At 37.3% G+C, this 23,041-nt stretch overlaps 1 long non-coding RNA gene across 1 annotated transcript; it reads right to left on the bottom strand.

Annotated features, from left to right (window-relative positions):
* Positions 1–1,548: 1,548 nt before the first annotated feature.
* LOC115927116 lies at positions 1,549–22,637 on the bottom strand. The gene is made up of 3 exons (XR_004065425.1): positions 22,542–22,637; positions 3,306–3,333; positions 1,549–1,958 (listed from the first exon to the last, which is right to left on the bottom strand). It is a non-coding gene; the product is annotated as an uncharacterized LOC115927116 (long non-coding RNA).
* Between the last annotated feature and the right edge of the window lie 404 nt (positions 22,638–23,041).

The following is a 23,041-nucleotide window of genomic DNA, read 5'->3' on the forward strand; positions in this document are numbered from 1 at the left end:
TTAGACACTTTTTGATTTTAACCCTATCGTGACAATCATTCCACCCTTTGAGGTTTGGCTCAATAACTTCTGATTTAGAGCCTTAGAAAATATGCGAGACGTATGAGTGGAAAGGCAGAAAATCATACCTACATTTCATCTATTTTTTTCTCACGACTATAACATGCGTTTGATGCCAGGAATATTAAAACAAAGAACCGAAAATGAGCGTTAAAATCCTTGAATTGGCAACACGTTTAAAGATTTAAAGTCGTTGTTTTCCGACTAAAATCTAGATTTTTTTTCTTTCTACGGCAATATTCGCACCCATTTACTTTTTTTTTCGGAGAACATGCATTTTATTTGAACAATGTAGCAATATAAGAAAATTGTTTTTGTTGCCAATTTAGAGGAACAGTATATCATCAATTGAGCCCAGTTTGTCTCGGAATGGTGAACGACACAGCACGGGGGGGGGGGGGGGGAGGGGGAAGGGGGGGGGGGAATGATTGAAAGTTAGAAGAAATACAAAATAAGAAAGATTTGAACTTTTAAATCTATCACGGTCACTCAATTTTGTCATTTATTGTTATGATGCTCTTATATTAGGTATAGCACACCAAAAATAAGTACAACAGACACATGTTATCTGATGTTTGCAAATGATCAAGCTTTATAAAAGCTTCAAAAAACAAATAAACATAATTGAAATCGGTCAATGCGTTGTGATTTTATATTATTTTTTTGATATCGCAAAATTTTCGAAAAACCTGCCAGAAATGGTCAAATTGGCAAAAATGGCAAAATTCGACAAAGTTGACAACTTAATTCATCACTTTCTGGGATACAAATAATAAATTAAACTATCAGACACTAAAATATCATATTTGTGGTAAAAACTACAAAAAAGAAAATTCATATACCTATTACCGTTTTGAAAACAGAAGCCAACAAAATAAGTCATTTTTGCCATTTTGCGAATATGCAGATATGAAAAAGTTGTGAAAATAACTAGACTAAGTCCGCCTAATTAATATGCGCATATGTAATCAAATCAAAACCAAACATGATACATCAGTGAAACCTATGTATATCAGACAGGTGTGGAAATTTATTTCATTTGAAATATTAAAAAATCATGAAAAAAACCAATTAAACCTGTGTTTACTAATGTAATGCTTATGTTTTTAAAGAAAGGATTCTCGTGAAAAAACTCCATCTTATATATCAAGTACGGATACAGAATTCGATCACCGTCGATCACATCAGAATTTCTGGCTGCAACCTGTTACGTATTAAATCTTGACACCGATACTTCCAAGCATCAGTTCCATAACTCAAGACAATTCTCTATATTTATGATGTTGAGAAAACAAATCAATGATTGTTTTTCTTTATTGTCATGCAGTAATTGTGTTGTACGGAAATGTTATTATATCATATAATTGGTTTACATACACGCAACAAGCCTAGCTTTTAAGTAGGTACACTTTTCAATTCCATATTTTATGATTTACAGAACAATCTTTGCTGTTTTTAACCCGTTGACTACTGCATTATCTAATTCCCATAGACTTAACACAGAGACCACCAGGTTCCAGTAAGCAATGGGTTAAATTACTCTGATTCAGGATTATTTACTTCAATACATGCATAATATAAAGAAATATCGATTTTTTTTTTGGTGTGTGAAATCTATTGTGCTTTGTAATTTCGGCATGGAATATGAATAATAGTAAAGTATTAAATTATGTCCGTTTATTAACGGATAAAAAGCTACCTGTACATACTTATCTTCACTTTGTATAAGCTAAGAATATGGAAAATGTTTTGCTTTAATTTTATGTATTAAACATAGGTAATTACTATTATTAGTATAATTATCAGCCTCCAGGGTTGTCGGTTTTGCATGTTGTCGATTTTGATGATTATCGGTGTTGTAGTTTGTTGCTCGACCACGAATTATCACTCAAGCGCATCTGTCGGAGGAAAGCAAGAAGATGTAATTTATTTACAATATTGTTCCATTTGCAGCCATCGACTGAAATGATTGAATTGATAGGTAGATTCACCCTCATTATATTTGTTTTACCACTCCACACTTGCAGATTAATTAATCTTTGTTTCGCTTTGTGCTTAAAAATTTGATATACGTATGTAGGCCTATTACATAAATATAGGATTATTTTTTTTAGGGATCCACATTTTACGAGCCCTACTTCTTGGTGGATCCCTCCGTTTCCACATTTTTCATTAAAATAAGCATTCATTATTTACAGCAAATGTAAACGTTTTCTTTGCAGATTCATTTAATGAATTGTAAAGTGCATCAAATCAAAGCACATGGATTTATGCTGCGTGAGAACTGAAAATAAAAACCGGAATCGAATCTGAAGCTTAGACCATGTTTTTAGCCAATTTGATGACATCATCAAGAAATAAGATAGATCAGTGACATTTTAGGTCCCTCTTAAAAGAACCGAAATGCTAACGTCAAGTTCGCACCTCGTCCAGGTTAATGGTTCTAATCAACTGAGCCTGCGCATGAGGTTCACCGCAGAAGCATTCAAGCGACGGGCTAGAGCAGGGCAAATTCAGTGTTAGGGCGCTTGTGTGATCACAACAACGACATCCACCATTGCTTAGCATCAACTTCTTGGGAACCAGTAGCCTTGACTACCTGGCCAATATGTCCGCAAAGTTGGGTACTCTTTAACAAAAAACCTCTAAATACATTCCATTTCTTTCCACCGATTGACGTTTAATTTGGATTGATAAAGCGCCTTTTTGAGAGGTCACTGGGGACTACCCTTTGTCGAAAAGAAAATTATTGTAGAGGTATGTTTTCAGATGCTTTCTGCAGTTCAGGGAGTTTGTTTATAGGCGTGATGCTACACAATGGAAGGACTTGGAGGAAGTATGCTTGACATAGCATTAATGCGATACTTAACTTTCTGCCCGAGTGTGCTGTTTATTGCCATCTCATGGCTAACTTACTATCAGTGCTAAACCCAATACATAATGTCCTTGGAGGAGGTGTGCTTGACATAGCATTAATGCGATACTTAACTTTCTGCCCAAGTGTGCTGTTTATTGCCATCTCATGGCTAACTTGCTATCAGTGCTAAACCCAATACATAATGTCCACTTCGCCGACAGAGGGCGTGCTGCAAGAACCAACAGCGATACGGGACAATAATACTACAGCTGACCTGAGATGGCGCTAGAGGTGATTTTAGGAAGTGTTTCTAGTATAGTATGACTTCGTATAGTATTCTCTCACAAGATGAAAGCAAGTGTGGTTCGGTTTACAATATTGTACTTACCTTACCCATTCACCGTCTATGAGGCAGGCTAAAAGAAAATGCAAAGTATAATGGCAATATGATTAATAATAATAATAATAATAATAATAATAATAATAATAATAATAACTAGAAATTTAATTCGTCATGGGGACGAATTAGGTGGTCTGTCTTCAAGTCTTATGATAGATTATAATATTTACTATAATGAGAAAGGGAAAAGTTATATAGACATGTAAACAATGATGATCATCATGATGATCATGATGATGATCTTGATAGTAATGGTGATGACGATGATGATGATGATGATCATGATGATGTTGATGATTATCATCAACAGACCACGATGACATCAGACTGAAAAAAAAATGAGAGAACATTTAGATAGTATATAGTCTCAGCTACAACATACTCAAAAATCAACAAAAATCAAGCCGAAATAACGGCGATATTGCTCGCAAAAGACAAGAATGTAGAATCCAGATTTGAGAAAAAGTCATCTTCCATAAGGATTACACGCAAAAAGTAATGGATCTAGTGATAATAGGGTAATAATAAAGTAAATATGGTTGTTTATTACATTATTTGCGATTGTACGTGTTTTAATATTCAAAGGAGATGGTAGAGTGAAAGGTCAAAAAGAAAAAAAAGTGAAGAAAAAAATTGTTGGAGACGCCCGGACTCGAACCAGGGACCTCGAGGTCGGAAGTCAAGTGCGTTACCGATATACCAAAACATTTCCCTTAGAGATTACACGTAAACGGAAAATAGAATTATCAAATCCCACTTTGTAAGTGAAATATGAGCATGATCCCGGCATCTGATCGAAAAATAAAGGGCACACTTGTGATAGCTTATTTTCTCAGCTACAACATACTCAAAGCTCAGCGTAAACGAAGATAAAACGACGGAGATATGGGTCTGATTGTGACGTCACAATAGAGTTCGTGTATGGTGCGCATTTTGTTATACGCGTAATATACATTGTCATTGTCACCAGCAGCTGGTGCGCGATGTTATTTACAACTGGCTCGATTATTTCTCACGAGTTTGACACGCAAAAAATTGTGGGGTCAACTTGCATCCTAAAGAGCTATAATGTATTTCGTATCTATAGGCATGTTATGCTATGTATTACAAGAGCTCGCACGCACAGACATTTACCTTAAACGGACGCTCATTTCCTTATTAATGGTCATAAAGAGATAAACATGGTATCGAATTGATCGGAAAAAAATGGGAAATACTATGATAGACATAAAATTAATATTTAAGGTTGCGTTCGACCATTACGAACAAAAACGGGCGCGCAAATTTATGCGCGCGGAAAGGTGTGCGCACGCAAAATTCTCGAAATGCTTGAAATGGCCTAAAACGTACTCTAATTTGATCAAAAAGTGATTATGAGCATTTTTTGGTTTTTGCGCGCACCGACGCGCGGACGGACGCGTACGCGCGCGTTTATTGACCTTAGTTGACCGGACGGATATTGACCATAATCGTTATAAATATGAATGAGAAATGATTTACGGTTATGAAGATATGATCATGAGTTGATTCTCAGAGCACTTCACAAAATGGCGCCTAGATGACGTCATGATATTTTGATGAACTTGAAAATGTTCCTGTCACGTCTTAAGATGATGACCTATAACTGTGTTAAATTTGAAAGAAATTGGACGGTTCAATTTTGAGTAATCGTGCACACAAAAAAGTGGTCACAAGTTTATTTTAATTGAATTGTGTTTTTGTACAAATTCAATTAAAATACTAGAAATTTAATTCGTTACGAAGACGAATAAGGTGGTCTGTCTTCAAGTCTTATAATAGATTATAATATTTACTATATTGAAAAAGGGAGAAGTTATATAGACATGTAAACAATGATGATTATGATGATGATGATCTTGATAGTAATGATTATGATGATGATGATCATGATGATGTTGATGAGGATGATTATCATCATTATGATAATGATGATGATCATGATCATGAGCATGATTCTGACATCTTATCGGAAAAATGAGGGGTGATTTAGATAACATATAGTCTCAGCGACAACATACTAAAATTTAGGAGAAAACTGTTGAATAATAACCGAGATACTGGTCAAAACACATTGTCATGCAGATTCATGTTTTGAAATAAGTGACCTCCCATAGACATAACACGCAAATATGACAAATTATGCATTGTCGCCTTTAATCGAATATTTTACTATGATGACGTCATCTAAATGAAAAATAAATGGCGTATTTCTGATAGAGAATTATCTCAGCTACAACATATCAAAATCTGGGAGAAAATTGATCACCGATAAGTGAGATAATCTCAATTAAACAAAGACAAAAATGACGTCATCAACAAAATACATTTGTTTGAGTTTAGATGCCAATATGATGACTTTATTTCACTTTGTACGAGTCAGGGTGGTATGAAATTATATCTCCAACTCATGCTTTCTCCAACCATGATATAAAAATTGGGGGTCGATGGACTATCTGAAGAGCTATTTCGATTTATAAAGTAGCATGTTTTTGATCAAATTTACATTATAATTCCCTTAGCAGCACGCGCGGAATTTGAACTTTGACGCGCGCTCACGGCCTTATGAAAGGTCAAGAGTGACTGAAATTAATGTAAATTGTCATTTACGGTAAGAGCAATCTAAATCATGTAAACAAATTGAATTTGACCTTTTCCGCGCGTTGTGAGCGCGCGCACCGCGCGCGGGGACAAGTACGGACGGAAAATTTTGAAATGCTTCAAATGACCTGATTCGTACTCTCCTTTAGTAGTTAAGTGATTTTGAGCAATTTTAAATTTTGACGCGCACATACGCGCGCGTCATGACCTTTATGTGACCTTTGATGACATGACTTGTTGACCCTTGACCTGAAGTATATGTGATATGAATATGAATGACCTTTGCTGATGCATCATGAAGATATGATGGATAACGTGATTTCACAAAATGGCGCCTGGATGACGTCACGATAACCTAATGACCTTGAAAATGTTCCTGTCACGTCTCATTACAATGACCTCTAATTGTGCCGAAATTTAATGAAATTAACTAAACCAAACTTGAGTTATCCGGGCCACAAAAAACGGGGAGAAATAAAAATAAAGAATAATAATAATAATAATAATAATAATAATAATAAAGAAAATTCTGACGAAATCAATAGGTGGTCTGTTGATAACAGACCACCTAACTAGATTTTAATTCGTCACGAGGACGAATAAGGTGGTCTGCCTTCAAGTTATATAGACATGTAAACAATGATGATCATGATGATGATCATGATGATGATGATCTTGATAGTAATGGTGATGACGATGATGATGATCATCACGATCATGATGATGTTGATGATCATCATCAACAGACCATGATGACATCAGACTGAACAAAATGAGAGAACTTTGAGATAGTATATAGTCTCAGCTACAACATACTAAAAAATCAACAAAAATCAAGCCGAAATAACGGCGATATTGCTCGCAAAAGACAAGAATGTAGAATCCAGATTTGAGAAAAAGTCATCTCCCATAAGGATTACACGCAAAAAGTAATGGATCAAGTGATAATAGGGTAATAATAAAGTAAATATGGTTGTTTATTACATTATTTGCGATTCTACGTGTTTTAATATTCAAAGGAGATGGTACAGTGAAAGGTCAAAAAGAAAAAAAGTGAAGAAAAAAATTGTTGGAGACGCCCGGACTCGAACCAGGGACCTCGAGGTCGGAAGTCAAGTGCGTTACCGATATACCAAAACATTTCACATAGAGATTACACGTAAACGGAAAATGGAATTCTCTAATCCCACTTTGTAAGTGAAATATGAGCATGATCCCGGCATCTGATCGAAAAATAAAGGGCACACTTGTGATAGCTTATTGTCTCAGCTACAACATACTCAAAGCTCAGCCTTAACAAAAATAAAACGACGGAGATATTGCTCGCGAAAGACGAGAATGTAGAATCCAGTTTTGAGAAAAAGTCATGTCCCATAGAGAATACACGCAAAATGTGAAAAATTGACATGCCTCCTTTAATCGCAAAAATACGCCATGATGCCTTTGTCAAAATGAAATATTGTGGTTACTGCATTTGTAGAGAATATTCTAAGGTAGAACATATCAAAATTTGAAAGAAAATTGATCAACATTTGCAGAGATACAATCAATTTTCCAAAAATCTGCTGACGTCATAATATGAAAATTAAAATTTTGAGTTCGGAGGCCATTATGATGACGTCATGAGTTAATTGAGGGTCAAATGAAACATGAAATCATATCTCCGATTCATACTCTATCAAAATATGAAAAAAAACTTGGGGTCACCTTGCATCCTAAAGCGCTACAATGGATTTTGTACAGGCATGTTTTTGCCCATGTATGCTATGTATTACAAAAGCTCGCGCGCACGGTAATTATCTTAAACGGACGCTCATTCCGTTATTAATGGGCAAAAAAAGTTGAACAAGGTATCAAAATGCTTGAAAAAATGTGCCAAATATGATGACAGAAAAAAATTGGCGATTCTACGTTGCAAAATGCAAGTACGCGCGAAAACGCGCGCGCATGTCCGTGCGCGCGTTTTTTTTGCAAAATGCTTCAAATGGCCTGAAACGTATGCAAAATTAATTTTAAACGATTTAGAGCATTTTTATTTTTTGCGCGCGCGCTGACACGCGGACGTACGCATGCGCGCGCGTTTTTTGACCTGAAATTGACCGGACGGATATTGACCTTAATCATGATAAATATGAATGAGAAATGCCTTTCCGTTATAAAGATATGATCATGAGTTGAAAGTACAAAAAAAAACACAAAATGGCGCCTGGATGACGTCATGAAGACTTGATGATATTGAAAAGGTTACTGTCACGTCTCATGACAATGACCTATGACTGTGCCAAAATTGAACGAAATTGATCAAACTGATCTTGAGTTATCCTTTACACAAAAAAGTGGGGAGAAATAAATAAAAATAAAGAATAATAATAATAAAGAAAGAAAATTCTGACGAAAACAATAGGTGATCTGTCATTGACAGACCACCTAACTAGAAATTTAATTCGTCATGGGGACGAATTAGGTGGTCTGTCTTCAAGTCTTATGATGTATTATAATATTTACTATATTGAGAAAGGAAGAAGTTATATAGACATGTAAACAATGATGATCATGATGATGATGATGATCTTGATAGTAATGGGGATGACGATAATGATGATGATGATGATCATGATGATGTTGATGATTATCATCAACAGACCACGATGACATCAGACTGAAAAAAATGAGAGAGCATTGAGATAGTATATAGTCTCAGCTACAACATACTCAAAAATCAACAAAAATCAAGCCGAAATAACGGCGATATTGCTCGCAAAAGACAAGAATGTAGAATCCAGATTTGAGAAAAAGTCATCTCCCATAAGGATTACACGCAAAAAGTAATGGATCTAGTGATAATAGGGTAATAATAAAGTAAATATGGTTGTTTATTACATTATTTGCGATTGTACGTGTTTTAATATTCAACGGAGATGGTAGAGTGAATGGTCAAAAAGAAAAAAAAGTGAAGAAAAAAAAATTGTTGGAGACGCCCGGACTCGAACCAGGGACCTCGAGGTCGGAAGTCAAGTGCGTTACCGATATACCAAAACATTTCCCATAGAGATTACACGTAAACGGAAAATGGAATGCACAAATCCCACTTTGTAATTGAAATATGAGCATGATCCCGGCATCTGATTGAAAAATAAAGGGCACACTTGTGATATCTTATTGTCTCAGCTACAACATACTTAAAGTTCAGCGTAAACAAAGCTAAAACGACGGAGATATTGCTCGCAAAAGACAGGATGTAGAATCCAGTTTTGAGAAAAAGTCATGTCCCATAGAGAATACACGCAAAATGTAAAAAATTGACATGCCTCCTTTAATCGCAAAAATACGCCATGATGCCTTTGTCAAAATGAAATATCGTGGTGACTGCATTTGTAGAGAATTGTCTCAGCTAGATCATATCAAAATTTGAAAGAAAATTGATCAATATTGACAGAGATACAGTCTATTTTCCAGAAATCTGCTGACGTCATAATATGCAAATTGAAATTTTGAGTTGGGAGGCCATTATGATGACGTCATGAGTTAATTGAGGGTCAAATGAGTCATGAAATCATATCTCCAATTCATACTCTATCAAAATATGAAAACAAAATTGGGTTCGTCTTCCATCCTAAAGCGCTACAATGGATTTTGTATAGGCATGTTTTTGCCCATGTATGCTATGTATTACAAGAGCTCGCACGCACGGAAATTATCTTAAACGGACGCTCATTCCGTTATTAATGGGCAGAAAAAGGTGAAAAAGGTATCAAAATGCTTGGGAAAATGTGCCAAATATGATGACAGAGAAAATTTGGCGATTCTATGTTGAAAAACACCAGTACGCGCGAAAACGCGCGCGCATGTGCGTGCGCTCGTTTTTTTGCAAAATGCTTAGAATGGCCTGAAACGTATGCAAAATGAATTGAGGACGATTTTGAGCATTTTTATTTTTTGCGCGCGCGCTGACGCGCGGACGTACGCATGCGCGTGCGTTTTCTGACTTGAAATTGACCGGACGGATATTGACCTTAATCATGATAAATATGAATGAGAAATGCCTTTTCGTTATGAAGATATGATCATGAGTAAAAAGTACCAAAAAAAACACAAAATGGCGCCTGGATGACGTCATGAAGACTTGATGACCTTGAAAATGTTACACTGACGTCTCATGACAATGACCTATGACTGTGCCAAAATTGAACGAAATTGATTAAACCTATCTTGAGTTATCCTGTTCACAAAAAAGTGGGAACAATAAATAAAAATAAAGAATAATAAATAATAATAATAAATAAAAATAATAAAGAAAGAAAATTCTGACGAAAACAATAGGTGGTCTGTTGATAACAGACCACCTAACTAGAAATTTAATTCGTCACGAAGACGAATAAGGTGGTCTGTCTATGTCTTATGACAGATTTGAGAATGGGAGAAGTTATATAGACATGTAAACAATGATGATCATGATGAACATGATGATAATCATGATAGTAAAGGTGATGATGATGATAATGATAATTTTATATGATGATAAAAACGATAATGTTAATGATGATGATGACCATAAGCATGATCCTGACATCTGATTGAAAAAAATGAGGAAATATTTAAATAGCAAATAGTCTCAGCTACAACATACTAAAATTTGGGAGAAAACTATTGAATAACAAGCGAGATACTGGTCAAAACACCTTTTCATGCAGATTCATGTTTTGAAAAAAGTGACCTCCCATAGACATAACACGCAAATATGACAAATTGTGCATTGTCGCCTTTATGGAATATTTAACTATGATGACGTCATCGAAATGAAAAATGAATGAAAATTTTTTGATAGAGAATTATCTCAGCTACAACATATTAAATTCTGGGAGAAAATCGATCACCGATAAGTGAGATAATCTCAATTAAACAAAGACAAAAATGACGTCATCAACAAAAAACATTTGTTTGAGTTTAGATGCCAATATGATGACTTTGTTTCACTTTGTACGAGTCAGGGTGGTATGAAATCATATCTACAACTCATGCTTTCTCCAACCATGATATAAAAATTGGGGGTCAACGGACTATCTGAAGAGCTATTTCGATTTTTAAAATGGCATGTTTTTGATCAAATTTGCATTATATCGCCCATAGCAGTACGCGCGGATTTTGAACTTTGACGCACGCTCACGGCCTTATGAAATATGAAGAGTGACTGAAATTAATGTAAATTGTCAATTACGTTAAGAGGAATCCAAATCATGTAAACATTTTGTATTTGACTTTTTCCGCGCGTCATGAGCGCGCGCAACGCGCGCGGGGACATGTACGGACGGAAAATTTTGAAATGCTTAAAATGACCTGATTCGTACTCTCCTTTAGTAGTTAAGTGATTTTGAGCTTTTTAAAATTTTGACGCACACGTACGCGCGCGTCATGACCTTTATGTGACCTTTGATGACATGCCTTGTTGACCCTTGACCTGAAGTATATGTGATATGAATATGAATGATCTTTGTTTATGCATCATAAAGATATGATGGATAATGTGATTTCACAAAATGGCGCCTGGATGACGTCATCATGACCTGATGACCTTGAAAAGGTTACTGTCACGTCTTATGGCAATGAGCTATGACTGCGCCAAAATTGAATGAAATTAACACAACCGATCTTGAGTTAACCGATGAACAAAAAACGGGGAGAAATAAAAATAAATAATAATAATAATAACTAGAAATTTAATTCGTCATGGGGACGAATTAGGTGGTCTGTCTTTAATTCCTATGTTCATGCTCATCTTTAATTCAATATTTACTATATTGAAAAAGGGAGAAGTTATATAGACATGTAAAGAATGATGATCATGATGATGATCTTGATAGTAATGGTGATGACGATGATGATGATGATGGTGATGTTGATGATCATCAACAGACCATGATGACATCTGATTAAAAAAATGAGGGGACGTTGAGATAGCGTATAGTCTCAGCTACAACATACTCAAAAATCAACAAAAATCAAGCCGAAATAATGGCGATATTGCTATCAAAAGACAAGAATGTAGAATCCAGATTTGAGAAAAAGTCATCTCCCATAAGGATTACATGCAAAAAGTAATGGATCAAGTGATAATAGGGTAATAATAAAGTAAATATGGTTGTCTATTACATTATTTGCGATTGTACGTGTTTTAATATTTAAAGGAGATGGTACAGTAAAAGGTCAAAAAGAAAAAAAAGTGAAAAAAAAATTTGTTGGAGACCCCCGGACTCGAACCAGGGACCTCGAGGTCGGAAGTCAAGTGCGTTACCGATATACCAAAACATTTTCCATAGAGATTACACGTAAACGGAAAATGGAATGATCAAATCCCACTTTGCAAGTGAGATATGAGCATGATCCCGGCATCTGATCGAAAAATAAAGGGCACACTTGTGATAGCTTATTGTCTCAGCTACAACATACTCGAAGCTCAGCGAAAACAAAGCTAAAACGACGGAGATATTGCTCGCAAAAGACAGGATGTAGAATCCAGTTTTGAGAAAAAGTCATGTCCCATAGAGAATACACGCAAAATGTGAAAAATTGACATGCCACCTTTAATCACAAAAATACGCCATGATACCTTTGTCAAAATGAAAAAGTGGGGCAACTGCATTTGTAGAGAATTGTCTCAGCTAGATCATATCGAAATTTGGAAGAAAATCGATCAATATTTACAGAGATACAATCAATTTTCCAGAAATCTGCTGACGTCATAATATGCAAATTGAAATTTTGAGTTGGGAGGCCATTAGGATGACGTCATGAATTAATTGAGGGTCAAATGAGACATGAAATCATATCTCCAACTCATGTTTTTTCTAACCATGATATAAAAGTTGGGGTCATTGGACTATCTGAAGAGCTATTTTGATTTTTAAAATGGCATGTTTTTGATCAAATTTGCATTATAATGCCCATAGCAGCACGCGCGGATTTTGAACTTTGACGCGCGCTCACGGCCTTATGAAAGGTCAAGGGTGACTGAAATTAATGTAAATTGTCATTTACGGTAAGAGGAATCTAAATCATGTAAACATTTTGAATTTGACCTTTTTCCGCGCGTTGTGAGCGCGCGCAACGCGCGCGGGGACACGTACGGACGGAAAATTTTGAAAAGCTTAAAATGGCCTGATTCGTACTCTCGTTTAATAGTTAGGTGATTTTGAGCATTTTAAAATTTTGACGCACGCGTACGCGCGCGTCATGACCTTTATGTGACTTTTGATGACATGACCTGTTGACCCTTGACCTGAAGTATATGTGATATAAATATGAATGACCTTTGCTTATGCATCATGAAGATATGATGGATAACGTGATTTCACAAAATGGCGTCTGGATGACGTCACGATAACCTAATGACCTTGAAAATGTTCCTGTCACGTCTCATGACAATGACCTATAACTGTGCTAAAATTAAAAGAAATTGATTAAACTGATCTTCAGTTATCCTCTGAACAAAAAAGGGGGAGAAATAAAAATAAAGAATAAATAAATAATAATAAAGAAGAAAGAAAATTCTGACGAAAACAATAGGTGATCTGTTTTCAACAGACCACCTAACTAGAATTTAATTCGTCACGAAGACGAATAAGGTGGTCTGTCTAAGTCTTATGATAGATTTGAGAATGGGACAAGTTATATAGACATGTAAACAATGATGATCATGATGAACATGGTGATGATCATGATAGTAAAGGTGATGATGATAATGATAATGTTATATGACGATAAAAACGATAATGTTAATGATGATGATGACCATAAGCATAATCCTGACAACTGATTAAAAAAAATGAGGAAATATTAGATAGCAAATAGTCTCAGCTACAACATACTAAAATTTGTGAGAAAACTGTTGAATAACAACCGAGATACTGGTCAAAGCACCTTGTCATGCAGATTCATGTTTTGAAAAAAGTGACCTCCCATAGACATAACACGCAAACATGACAAATTATGCATTGTCGCCTTTAATGGAATATTTAACTATGATGACGTCATCGAAATGAAAAATGAATGGCATATTATTGATAGAGAATTATCTCAGCTACAACATATTAAATTCTGGGAGAAAATCGATCACCGATAAGTGAGATAATCTCAATTAAACAAAGACAAAAATAACGTCATCAACAAAAAACATTTGTTTGAGTTTAGATGCCAATATGATGACTTTGTTTCACTTTGTACGAGTCAGGGTGGTATTAAATCATATCTACAACTCATGCTTTCTCCAACCATGATATAAAAATTGGGGGTCAACGGACTATCTGAAGAGCTATTTCGATTTTTAAAATGGCATGTTTTTGATCAAATTTGCATTATATCGCCCATAGCAGTACGCGCGGATTTTGAACTTTGACGCACGCTCACGGCCTTATGTAATATGAAGAGTGACTGAAATTAATGTAAATTGTCAATTACGTTAAGAGGAATCCAAACCATGTAAACATTTTGAATTTGACTTTTTGCGCGCGTCATGAGCGCGCGCAACGCGCGCGGGGACATGTACGGACGGACAATTTTGAAATGCTTAAAATGACCTGATTCGTACTCTCCTTTAGTAGTTAAGTGATTTTGAGCTTTTTAACATTTTGACGCACACGTACGCGCGCGTCATGACCTTTATGTGACCTTTGATGACATGACCTGTTGACCCTTGACCTGAAGTATATGTGATATGAATATGAATGACCTTTGCTAATGCATCATGGAGATATGATGGATAACGTGATTTCACAAAATGGCGCCTGGATGACGTCACGATAACCTGATGACCTTGAAAATGTTCCTGTAACGTCTCATGACAAAGACCTATGACTGTGTCAAAATTGAAAGAAATTAACACAACCGATCTTGAGTTAAACGATAAACAAAAAACGGGAAGAAATAAAAATAAAGAATAATAAATAAAGAAAATTCTGACGAAAACAATAGGTGATCTGTCGTTGACAGACCACCTAATAATAGTTATAGTAAAACTGATATTTACATTAATGATTGAAAGTAATAATATTTATAACCATCGCGGGCTCACGTATAGAAGTCATATCTGTCAGCTTTGACACTCATGGCGCTCCACACTGTCGATTATTATGCCGGCTTCGGCATGACTGCAAGTATGGTGCTCTAGCATTTAAACCAATAAAGTCCTGTCAGGTATCCATCAACCTCACTTGGATCGAGTATGGCAAACTACATCGTTGTTTCACTTTCATATCAATTAGTTTGATTCCTTAAAAAAAAAATATATGGAAGATAAAGAATATTTAAATGAACTAGTAATGAATTAAAAACAACTATACAAATATAGAGGCACGGTGGTTGGATCACTGAAGATAAGGAATTAAAACCAGGAATGCCGCTTTGAATTGCATATGTAGAGCTTAAAAATCAATCTGCAATTTTATTCAATCTGTGAATACAAACGAGAGACAAAATGATCATAAATACTTGTACAATCTTTTCACATATAAATGAAGACTGATATATCCAAACATCAATTAACTTAATGATAGCTAAATGCCTACATCAAAAATAATTGTAGCCACTTCAGGCTCGACATATATACTATCATTGAATCAACAAATAAACAAATCTAGAAGTTTCTGACAGTGCGGTTTCTATGCTCTGTTCTGAAACTGAAATCAAGTCAAAATACTAATTTAACTCCTTCAAATGTGTAGCGTAACCTCATTATAACAAATTCATTGAGACTAAGGAAACTTCCCAGCTAAATACGAAGACTAATCTAAACATCACCAAAACAACATCTCATTAATCAAATTGAAGATTAAACCCATCGTCCTTTGTTTACATCATAACTCACAACAGTTCTATTTATAAAGCAAACATTTCCAGTTTATAAGCTTACTCTGTTTTGTTCATTCATGTATTTACTAACTCAACTTTCCCGCTTAAACTATCACTCTAAATGGCCAACAATAAGCCCCAGCTTACATAATGTATTAAACCACCTGAATACATGGTATTAAACATATCTACATAGATGAAGCGATATTTAACATCGCGTCTGTATGTTTACGCATTGTCATTTCTAAAAGCAATAAGACTTCCAATGTAATTCATACAACGTAGACCCTATCATTATACAATTTTGTGCATAGCGATTTATGCACCGTACTCGGTACACATTGATTATGTAATATCATTTTCTCCTGACCAAAACACATTCTTTAATCACCACATATGAAAAGCATGATATTTTAAAGATAAACCTACTTCTATGGCGACATTTCCTGGCTATTTAAACTAAAACAACATAGTGAGACTTTCGTCTCCTGAAGGCTCTCTCCTAACGAAAGATACATGGCATCTGCAAACACGTTGCTCTGAACTAGAATTAGCATAACTTCCATACGCGCTATGTTAGACGTAAAATAAGCTACGGGTGTCTTCTGAATTAAAAGGAAAACTATTCAGCTATCTCATGGTTTGTCAACAAACCAGTATTGGTTATTTTACCTGACAACTAAGAAAGGAATAAATGCTTGTTGGTAAGCAACCAGAAGCCCGACGGCTTTAGTCTTCTCCGATGGACCTGGTTATGAGGATTAATGCCTTACCAAAGGGAATAGCGAATCGACTTGGTTTTGAGACCGGGTCACCGGAGTACGAGACCACTGCTCAACCGGCTGAGCTATCGCGCCTCCTTGATAACAAAGAATATTGTGAGACATTCAGAATGAAACCATCTGCCCTAGCAAAACCTATTCAGAAGTACACGTCGAGTATAAGAAGACCCCCACCCTCATTGCAACACCTGTTGTTTATTTCGGATCTCCCACACCCCTCGAATTTCTTTCTTTCTCTCCAGTTTTGTGTTTTTCCATTCTTTGTCTGTGTCCAATGTTTCCTTTCCTTTTTTTAAATATATTCTTTTCTTTCCTTTCCTCTACTTTGTGTTGTTGCTTTGTCAGAATTCTGGATCCATCACTGTTTCCTCATTTTCTATTATCAATGATATTTCATGTTCTCGATGTGGAATTTATGAAGTCTAAAATACTTGAATTGTCACTTGGGAAATATTCAATTTAAAGGCTACAGATGGCTCTCCATAACTTTTAAGTCCAACATAGAGTGAAGTTCGACTTGGGATCTTTGTGAAATACCCCCTGGTTTGTAAAAACGCGTCGATATGCGTCATAATTATGACGCACATAAACCTAGGTTTGTTGACAAACCTCCTTTGTGAATTCGGGCCAATGAATACTGAGCAGGCAGGCGGCTATAGTTCATACACTATGTTAGGGCTCGTTCACATAAGTATGACGCGCTAAACTTCTGTCAACCGCCCTCCCCCCTCCCCTCAAAAAAAAAAACCGCGGCTTTTTTTTAACAGTCTCTACGGAAAAAGCGCGCAACAAAGGACCTGCGCATATTTACTGAGCTTTATGTGCCATAAGTTCACAGCGTAGTTAGGCCAGGCTAGAGAGCAAGGAACATTGCTTTAAAAAAAAAAAAAAAAAAAAAAAATATATATATATATATATATATATATATATATACAATGGTTTTTTTGATGATTTCTTGTCAATTCGAGGGTGCAGTTTCCAAATTCGATGAGTGCCGGACGCGAAACCTTGAGCATTCTCGTAAAATGCAAAAATTCAAAATGTCCACCGAAATGGCCGCCAAATCATGAAACGCTTATTCTTTGGCCGTTTAACAGGTTTTTTGATATTTTCTTGTTAATTCGAGGGTGCTGAATCCAAAACCTTGAGCATTTCACGCAAAATAGGAACATTCTAAATGGCCGCCAAATCATTAAAACGTTTATTGTAAGGACAGTTATCATGTTGCTTGATGGTCTTTTGACAAATCAAGGGCGCTGATTCTAGTACCGATGATTGCCAGATGCGAACTAAATGCGAATCTCACTACATCACATATTATTACGCAGTTTCTTAATTCTTATCATCATAGTATACAAATTGTTTACCTTAACGTATTACCAAAATGTATGCCAACCGATGGAATATAAATGGTATACTGAGTGTGTGCTTTATCTAGATGTTACTCACACAAGTGATAACAGCATTGTATCTATGCGAGTGGTCCGATATATGCATTTTGCCGTGGATACCGGTACAGTGAACCCAGCAGACTAGCTAGAAAACAACAAAGTATATTTTGTGTAATGGAAAAGTTATATATGAATAAAAAAAATGAATAAATGAATTTATATATGATATAGATATTCACTGTAAACCATATCTTTGTCCATTATAGACAATTATTAACATAAATTGGAGAATTGTTTAGCTCCTTCAAAATAACAGTGCCGAACAATGTCAAATCGCGCTAGTCTTCACAACTGCTAATGTCACTGTCACTCTCTTGTGATGTCTTGTTCATTGGATTTTGGCATTGTACATCGCCCTTTATACAGCGGCAGTGAAGTGAATTTTTAGGTGACCTGCACTGGGTTGTTCTGCAGTACGTCGCTCCTACACTTATTGATATTGAGGACTCTTCCGCTGCGACTGGATGATCATTTTCGATATGTACAGGTTGAATCATAGAAGATTTCTTCCTCCATCCATTCTGCAATGGGTCTAGGGCTGGGGGTACTGGCTTGCCAGCAGCCACACACAACGCCACTTCATAATGGCCGCTGGTAATGTGCCCGAAAAGCGGTCATTTGGTTGAAGATTGACTCATTAATTTGGGAAGGACTATAGACGCTTGCCACCAGCCTTCCTTGCAAAAATGATCCTTTGCATCGTGTCAAGAGAATCATTTGGTTCTTCTCCTTAAAGAGATGCCACGTATGTCAAGCAGGATTCTATTAATTCATCGAGAGGGGTTTCAGTATTCCCAAGGAGTAGAGAATCAGGATAGCTAGGGCTCCAAGTTCTTCAGTGCAGACGACTTTCCTACTCCATATAAACAGGAAACGGTGTCACATCCAGTCAATGCATGGGCTCCACATAGATTAGGGATGATTTTCTTGTGTTTCTTGATAACCTCATTGATATATATGACTGCTAGAGTGGGAGATGTTAATTCCATTGTAGCCATTAGTTTGGAAATGTAGATGATGTGCAAGAATGAACAGAATATCTGTGTCATCGCACACAACTTTGATAGATGAGTGACCATTCTTAGCCTCCTTTGTCATGTGGGCATACATCTGCCTCTTCTTCAAGTGCCCCAACACCAACAACAAATGGATGCGGACATAGGCGCCGGAAGTGGGGGCAGTTGCCCCCCCCCCCCAGTCAAAAAAGTGGGGGGGGGGGGGGGGGCAAAACGCAGGTACCCCCCCAAAAAAAACAACCCCCTAAAAAAAAAAAGCAGTAAAGGAATAAACATGGTTTGTATTTTTAAACCAAAAGAACATAACAATAATAAAAACCTGAATTAAATCACATATACCATTCCATTCAAAGAAAAGGAAACTTCAAAGGAAATCAATGTTATAAACATAGCGCATGCTACCTATACGGTTTATAATAGCGATACGCGCATATCGTGGACATATTGTGCGAGAATAGGAAAGCGTGTCTGTTGTTTTTTGTTTTGTTTTAGGGGTGAGAAGACATGAGCCCCTGAACGCTGGCGTACTGATGTGGGGGGGGGGGGGGCGTATATCTGTACGATACCAGTGATTTAAAAATGTTGCTGTTATGACATGATTTTCCGGTAAGTCATACCTTTTTATGCGTTTGTTGGAAAATAAGAAATTCCTAAATAACAGTCGAGCGAAAAATGCGCTTATTTAGAAGCCTTTATGTCATGGTCTGCAAAGTGTCTGGGCTCGAGCCCCCCCCCCCTCCCGTCACTTTGAAAAAGTATGTTAAAGAGAAAAAGAAAGAAAGACGGAGAGAAAAAATAAGTGACCTACCAATGTCACAAATAAGGTAAAAAAAATGCTCATCTGACCGTAATTAAATACCTAAAACCCTGATCTTCCGGGGGCTCTGCCCCCTGGACCCCCAAAAGGGCTCTAAGTGGGGCCCCTGGATGCTCATCTGACCGTAATTAAATACCTAACACCCCTGAACTTCCGGGTGCTCTGCCCCCGGGACCCCACCAAGGGCTCTTAGGCCGGCCCCTGGAGGCTCATCTGACCGTAATTAAATACCTAAAATCCCTGAGCTTCCGGGGGCTCTACCCCTTGGACCCCATCATGGGCCCTAAGGCGGCCCCTGGATGCTCATCTGACCGTAATTAAATACCTAAAACCCCTGAGCTTCCGGGGTATCTACCCCTAGGACCCCACCATGGGCCCTAGGGCAGCCCCTGGATGCTCATCTGACCGTAATTAAATACCTAAGACCCCTGAACTTCCGGGTGCTCTGCCCCCTGGACCCCACTAAGGGTTCTAAGGCGGGCCCCTGTATGCTCATCTGACCGTAATTAAACACCTTAAACCCCTGAGATTCCGGGGGCTCTGCCCCCTGGATCCCACCAAGGGCCGTATTAGGCGGGCCCCTGGATGCTCATCTGATCATAATTCAATACCTAAAACCCCTGAGCTCCTGGGGGCTCTGCCCCCTGGACCCCACCAAGGGCCTTAGGGCGGTCCCTGGATGCTCATCTGACCGTAGTTAAACATTAAAACCTCTGAGCTTCTGGGGGCTCCCCCCCCCCTCTGGAACACGTCAATGGATTTAAAGAGGCCCCTGGATGCTCATCTAACCGTAATTAAATACCTAAAATCCCTGAGCTTCCGGGGCCCCAGCCCCTTGACCCCTGCCGAGGCTCATATGCCCTGGACCCCACGCTAATTTACCCTCTACCTGATCGTTAATACTCCTCTTTGAAAAACGTTCCGCGGGACCTGCATGTAACGTGTAAGACTGGTGGTGATGCAGATTTTTCGTCTGCCCCCCCCCCCTTCGAACGTTTTTTCTCATTACGTCACTGCCCTTGGAAGGTGAGCCCCCTGGAATGTTTGCCCCCCCCCCCCAATCCCAAACTGCTTCCGGCGCACCTGGATGCGGATCAGGTTCAGTTACGATCAATCGTTTGCCCTTCGAGTGTGATTGCATAGAACACAACTTATCTACGATCATCTTGATAACTTGTTGCTTGTTTGCAGTTACATTTAGGATGACTTTCTGTTTTGGCACATGATACTCACTGTTTAGCTACAGGGCTGCAACCTTTTACAAGTGCTGTTCGGAAAACGGACTTGATGCCGCTCTTGTAGTATCTGTCAAAAACCACATGAATAACTGGACATCTGACATATTTCATGACCTTTGCTGGAGAAGCAGGCCAAAGAACGGTCCAAAGAAGAGCACATCCATCAAGAATGATAACATCTGACACCTCTGCATTTTGTTGACTACACTCAACTTTGATACTTGAATTCAGGACAGACTTACTTGTGGAATGTGCAGCACCATTCTTGTTGGACAGGGCGGATGGATAGGGAGCCACTTCATAAGAGAATAAGTTTTTGGTTGAAATCGCTTCCCTTGATGTAGCAACGATCTCGATTACTCGGGCGTAGATCATCCCTGTTTTGGCAAGTAAAGACACCTCATCTCTTGATGACATATCAGAAGCCTTTGAGTTTCTTCGTAATTGTGTCATTAAACACTTTCGGCAACTTTTTATTTTGTACTAGTTCATCTGATCGGATCCAATCACCCTCCCTTTCAGCTCTTAAAAGCCATAAAGATGATCATGGGCTGAACAGTTCATCCACGGTTTAGTAGTTCGACTGCCTTTCCTGCTGGCTACTTCAATCAACTCATTGAAGTCAGTGATGGTCTTCCATTACTGATCTTAATATCTAATCAATGACAAATCGAAGTGCCCTGAAATTCTGAGGAAATTTCTTCCCAAACAGAAGTTTTGAAAATCCAGCAAAGTGACCGTATCGAATTTTCTTATTATCTGAATAATCCTTAAGGTTCTACGTTTGGCACAGATCGCTTTTGGAATCAGCACCATCGAAGTGACAATAAACTAATAAGCTGTAAAATGCCTAGTGCTGTATATAGTACTGCCCTGAAGAATGTAAGCAAGTGTAATCTTATCCTTTTCTCACAGATGTAAAGCATGTGATACAAGTCGCTAAATAAAGCATTCAGTTTTAAGATCAGAACTCAAAGCCAGGTGCTACCCCAGTTTAAAATAAATGCTTTCATAAATTGGCGGCCATTTTGAATTTTCGCATTTAACGAGAAATGCTGAAGGTTTTACGTCTGGCACTCATCGAAGTTGGATTCAGCACCCTCGATTTTGACAAGAAAACATCAAATAACCTGTTAAATTGTCAAAGAATAAGCGTTTTCATGATTCGGCGGCTATTTTGAATTTTCGCATTTTACGAGAAATGCTCAAGGTTTTACGCCTGGCACTCATCGGATTTGGATTCAGCACCCTCGAATTGACAAGAAACCATCAACAAACATTGTAGATATAAAAAAAAAAGCAAGGTTCGGGCAATTTTTCTATGGGGCCTAGCCTAGAGTAAGTACACTTTACGTCATTATAACAAAAAGAACCTAAAACGCCGCGGTTTTGCAGCGAGATTATCTGCACTACACCTTACGTACTTTGACTGAAAAGGGTTTGTGCATGCAGACTACTTACAAACAACTGTTTTCTCCTCCATGTTCAGATCTGGAGCAGGCTCCTGGACGTTGGTTTCGCGGACAACCGCAGATTCGCCTTGAGTTACCAGAGAAGCACTGGCTGTAAAAAAAAAAATATATATATGCAAGATAAAGAATATTTAAATGAACTAGTAATGAATTAAAAACAACTATACAAATATAGAGGCACGCTGGTTGGATCACTGAAGATAAGGAATTAAACCAGGAATGCCGCTTTGAATTACCTAGGTAGAGCTTGAAAATCAATCTGCAATTTTATTCAATCTGTGAATACAAATGAGACACAAAATGATAAATACTTATACAATCTTTTCACATATAAATGAAGACTGATATATCCAAACATCAATTAAGTTAATGAAAGCTAAATGTCTACATCAAAATAACTGTAGCCACTTCAAGCTCGACATATAGTATCATTGAATTAACAAATAAACAAATCTAGAAGTTTCTGACAGTGCGGTTTCTATGCTCTGT

This window comes from Strongylocentrotus purpuratus, unplaced genomic scaffold (assembly GCF_000002235.5).
Source record: "Strongylocentrotus purpuratus isolate Spur 01 unplaced genomic scaffold, Spur_5.0 spur5_scaffold_20, whole genome shotgun sequence".
NCBI lineage: Eukaryota > Metazoa > Echinodermata > Echinoidea > Camarodonta > Strongylocentrotidae > Strongylocentrotus > Strongylocentrotus purpuratus.